This window comes from Momordica charantia (assembly GCF_013281855.1).
Source record: "Momordica charantia cultivar OHB3-1 chromosome 2 unlocalized genomic scaffold, Mcharantia_2.0 BLBB01000002.1, whole genome shotgun sequence".
Lineage (NCBI taxonomy): Eukaryota > Viridiplantae > Streptophyta > Magnoliopsida > Cucurbitales > Cucurbitaceae > Momordica > Momordica charantia.
Window position 1 is genome coordinate 15,948,750 of NW_028275160.1, and position 6,000 is coordinate 15,954,749.

A 6,000-nucleotide genomic window follows, 5' to 3' on the forward strand; every position below is an offset into this window, starting at 1 on the left:
TCTTTTCAATTATAGACCATTCTTCTTTAGGCTTTACAACTCTGACACCATCAACATCTTTTGTTGGAATTTTAAATCCTTCTTCAACAACATCCCACAAATCATAGTCAATAGAAAGCAAGAAAAATTTCATTCTATTTTTCCAATAACTATAATTATTACCATTAAAGAAAGGAGGCTTAGTAATAGATTGACTATCGGTAAAAGGGATGAAACCTAAAGTTGTCATAGCTCAAAAACAATTAAGTTTATCAAAGAAGAACAACCTTGCTCTGATACCAATTGTTGGATCGGTATGGCAACCCTAGAGGGGGTGAATAGGGTTTAATTAACAAAATATAAACCTTTTAATAAATGGGTCCAATTTAAACAAAAATAATACACTTTTTGAGATATGCAATTTTAACAAAGTAAGATAAAATAAATTCTAAGGCAAACAAGAGAAATTTAAAGCAAACAATCAAATTCTAAGATTAATTGCAAAAATAAATAAGAGAGAGGGTTAGAGAAATTTGACATCGGGAATTTTTATAGTGGTTCTGCACAACTGTCCTACTCCACTTCCCAAGCACCTCTTCGGTTGTAAATTGAAATTTTGACTCTTTCCACGGTAGGAGTCAAACCGGTACACTGCTCTTCACAAGAGCAAAGACGATCCTCTCCACGGAGAGGATCACACCGTTACAATGACTTGAAGATTTTGAAACACACACTTACAAACTCTCAAATAGAGTAAATATACAAATTTGAGCTCACAAAAATTTCAATCCTCACAACAATAAAATTTCTCTCACAAATAAGATGGAAAGAAAAAAATTGAGAACTTGGAGAGATTAGCAAAATGAGAATTTTGAAGTTATGGAAGATTGAGAATAAGAGAATTGTTGTATAATTTTGAATGAGAAGTTTAGTTTAAATAGAGGGAAGAAAATGGTAAAAAAATCAAGTTTAATTTTAAACCATTAGATCTTAATCATTAAGAATGAAGGGTTGAGATAATTTTGAAAAAAATAAATTAAGAATAATATATATATATATATATATAATAATGATAAAATAAAATAAAATAATATATATATATATATATATAAAGAGATGTGACAAGTTGATGTGACAAGTTTTTTTAATTATATATATATATATATATATTTATTTGAGAGAAAACGGTAAAGTTTTCAAAATTTTTTTTTTAAATACTGACACAGCATTTAATGTGAAGTGACTTTTTTTTTAACAAAGTTACCGTTGGTAACTTTTTTTTGTTTTTTTAATCGTTTTCTTTTCTTTTTCAATGTATATATATATATATTTTAAAAAGAAGCTTGTCACTTGTCAGCTTACGAACTGTCCACGTCATCTTCTCGGGTATTTTTCCTTCCAATTTGTTTCGATCGTAACTTCTCCGTTTGAGCTCCAATTTGGATGATCTAACAGTCGTTGGAATCGTTGTAACGAGCTCTACACTGTGAACACTTTAAAATACAAAAAATGTCAATAAATAAAATTAAGTTTGTTATCATCAAAACATTAATTAATTAATTAATTAAAATTAATTAATTTGAGATTAATGCCAAAAAGCCAACACAACGGTCCGCTTCCGCTCCGGGATTCACATCCCTTCATATATTTGATAGACAATATATATATATATATATATATAGAATAAATATTCATATACAGATGGATAATAATGTTCCAGTAATAACCTAAAGGGTCTATAATATATGGGTAAGGTTCGGTACCTTATCTTGGTAACACTATGGATAGGTCCACTTTGTAATAGTTAGAAATGACTTTGTAAAACAATGAGTTTGTACAACACCGGACTGCTAAATAATTAATCTTTAGTTGTAATTGTTGGATCGATATGACAACCCTAGAGGGGGGTGAATAAGGTTTAATGAAACTTTATAAATTTTTACTATGGTAGACCCAACTTAAACAAATAAGTAAACATGTTATGAATAAATAATATCAACACAAATTATTCCATAAATTAGACATACATTTCAAGCATTCTAATTAGTTCTAACGTAAATATTCACAATGAACATGAAGAATAAATTATAGCGATAATATAATAATAATAATAATAATAATAATAATAATAATAATAATAATAATAATAATAATAATAATAATAATAATAATAATATAACAATAATATATAATATATAATATATTTTTATTTTAAAAATTCAAACTTCCCACTGCCACGTGTCACCTCACACCTTCTTCCTTATTTATTTATTTTTTTAATCACCAACGTAACATTTCCTTTTTGTTTTTTCCTTATAATTTTTTTTAAATTTAACTTCTCTTCTTTTGTTTTTCAATTTCATTTCACTTCTTTCTTTTCCCTTCGTTCTTTTTATTCTGTTCTTTACTTTTCACTTTCTTTATCTTTTATTTTTAAATTGAAATTTTCAGTTTGCCACACATTCCTTGTTATTGGTCCAAGTCCACATCATCCACCACATGTATTTTTCTTTCAACTTCTTTTAGTTATGGACTCAAGCCGGTTAGGGCTCGTCCTTTGATTTGTATGGGTGAGAGTTGCCTGAGTAGCCGACTCAATAGTCCTACCATTTTGGAGATGAGACCGAGTGGGGAGCTGAGAACATAACTACACAAGATGGAATTCACTCCTTCCCAACTTTAGGGTAAGTACACAAATGTTTTCTTAAGTGCTGACTCTGAGATTTGAACAAGGGGCCCCACCCTCTCACTGGCCCGAGAGAGACATCCGGTTATTGGTTGGACCATAACCGAATTGTTCATTAAAGAATTAGCGATACTTAAGGTACGAGATGTAACAAGCAGACAAGATGCTTTGAAGAACAGGGCCTTACAGAGGTGTATACTTGAAATATCTTCACCTTTGCAATATCCTTGGAGTGGGAGTTGAGAACATAACTACACAAGATGGAATTCACTCCTTCCCAACTTTAGGGTAAGTAGGCGAATGTTTTCTTAAGTGCTGACTCTGAGACTTGAACAAGTGGCCCCACCCTCTCACTGGCCCGAGAGAAACATCCGGTTATTGGTTGGACCATAACCGGATTGTTCATTAAAGGATTAGAGATACTTAAGGTACGAGATGTAACAAGCAGATAAGATGCTTTGAAGAACGGGGCCTTACAGAGGTGTATACTTAAAATATCTTTACCTTTGAAATATCCTTGGTTTGTTTTACTTATTTCTTGAGCGATTAGTTGGTCAATCCTTGTGATGTTTTTATTACTTGCTACACAATAGGTGTATACTTGCACAATGTTCACATATTGCACGTAACAAGCAGACAAGATGCTTTGAAGAATGGGGCCTTACAGAGGAAGGCTCACACAATGGGGAATAACCTTAACAGTTACAAGACCGTTCTACTGGAAAAGGCGAAGACCCTTGAGGCCACAGTTGGCTCGGCTCTATACAAGTCCAATAAGCTGAAGACGAGGCTGAAAGATGCCGAGTTGGTTGAAGAAGGCTTGAAGCAGCTTCTAGAGTTTGATGAGTTTGTCAAAGCATTGTCCGACTTCGTCATGAGAATTGCCCTAGGCCGACTCTGAGGACTGTCCCTGAGCTCGACGTGTCTAAGCTCAAAATGGGGTATGTTGATAGATTGGCTCTTTCAAAGGATGGGACTATGGCCTCTTAGGAGACCGTGTGATCCTTTTATGCTAACTTGGAGTTTGATCTATAGGAGAAAGAGCTTGCCTTCTTAGATATTAAGGCAGAAGCTCGACTGTCTCTAGAGTTGCGGTCTTCCCAAGAGGGCGACCAGCTTCAAACTACCCAGCAGGGCAGTGTGCCGCCTTCTCAAGATCAAACAACTGCATCCGAGCTTGAAAGTAAATTATAGAACGAGCCTTGAGCTGCTCATGCCTTGGTCTTTTTTCAGCCTTCATGTTGTCTCGATTTTCGGTCACCTTACAATGTAACTCTAGGTCAGGGCATATACACCTCGATTCATTAATTTAATGAATGAAGATTTTTGGACTTCCTTTACTTTGTCTTGGCAACAATTTAGCTTATAAATTATTTAAGACATCTTAATTGTTAAAATGCAGAGTCATACCAAGTATAGCAAGGATTTAGATTTAATTAAGAATTTGAGACATGTTAAGAAGTTTTAGCTTTAACAGTAAGAATTTGAGACATCTTACAAGACTTAAGTAAAAATTATTTAAGGATTAAAGTCATACAAGGCATAGCAAGAATAACTTCTAATGGTAGGACCAGGATTCATCGAGAAACCATATGGCGTCATTTGAGCTATGGCTATTCTTGGAACATGGACATAGCTTAAATGAGCCTTGACTTTTTTTTAATTTTCAACTAAACTTCTTTACATTTTCTTATGTGAGGGTTGTGTTACAATTCAGTAAAAATATTGTTTTAAATACTCAACATTCCATGGGTGTGGAATGAGCTTGCCTGAGAGGTCTATGAACATATAGACGTCAGGTCGCATGGTAGTTTTGACCTCGAAGGGGGCTTCCCAAACTGGTTCTAAGGCTCTCATATGTTGTTGCTTCCTCCGAAGAACAAGTTGTCCGAGCTTGAACGAACGAGGTTTGACACAGGTGTTAAACTATCGATCCACCCAATTTTGATATTCAACGAGTCGGATTTGTGAGGACTCTGTTTGCTCGTCCAGGAAATATAAGGTTCAAGAGGAGAGCTTCATCATCCAAGGGTTTCGTACTCTCGATCCTCTGTGTCGGAATGCCCAACTCCACTAGAACCACAGCCTCCGATTCGAAAGCTAGTTCGGATGGAGTTTCATCAGTGGAACCTCTTAGAGTCGTGCAGTACAACCACAATACTTATGGCAGTTCTTCTGTCCATCTCCCCTTTCGAGCTTAAATGATGTAAATCTTGAAGTGGAAGCAGTAGAACGCGTTCTTGAGTTTCTTTCGAAATTTAAAACACAAAAAAATATAAAACAAAGAAGAATGTTGGGTTTTACCTTTGAAGACTCTTCTTCGTTTAATCCCAACGAGACAACACCACGCTATCTTCCTTGCTATGTCTCTCGGTTGAGAATTGGGATTGTGGGATCAGCTTACTGTTATATTTATAGACATTGAGAGAGTAAAAAGAGTTGAGAGGTTTTCTTTTAGTCTATTTTTAGGGTTCAGGTTAGTGTTATATTTATAGACACAGAAAATCCTAACACCAATATGATATGTTATCCTTTTGGATATAGGATATCTTCTCTTGAGTCTACCGGAAATCCCAAGACCATTCAGACATCTTTTTCTTTTGTATTTAATTGATAATAAAACAAACTAATTAAATCAATTAACCATTAATTAATGTAATTATTAATTATTAATATTATTAATAATTAATTAATTTAATTATTAATTATTAATCTAATTAATAATTAATTAATTTAAATCCCAATATTAAATAAATAAATAATTAATTAACAATTAATTATTTAACTTCTAATTAAATATCACATATTTAATTAAAACTATATATTTTAATCATATTGAAATGCATCGCTCTTGTAAAACCTAGTTTTAATATGAATCCACTTCATATTAATTATTTGATTTGTATCAAATATTTTTATCATAACAAATAGTTTAATTATTGAATCTTTATTAAAAAATAAGACTATATATATAATGTATCGTAATATACATTATATACATTCTCTGATATATAATTTGAACATTTAAAATTCTCTCAAAATCGTTATCCTTGTTTTACCTGTTGCGAGTAAGAAATGGTACCTAATGGACCTACACATCAAGAGCTCCAACGATACCAGGTTAATTGATTAAACTCGATAACCAAATTAACCAACATTCGTTAACTGGTGGTCACTCCACTAAAGACCCGTAGCTGCACTCTTCTCACTGCAGAATATTATCGTATCAACAGATGTACGGTCATTAACTATAAGTCAATCCTTCACTAGTGTTCGTAACTCTAACTGGGTCAAATAACCGTTTTGCCCCTGAGTTAAATCTTGCTGCTTAAATA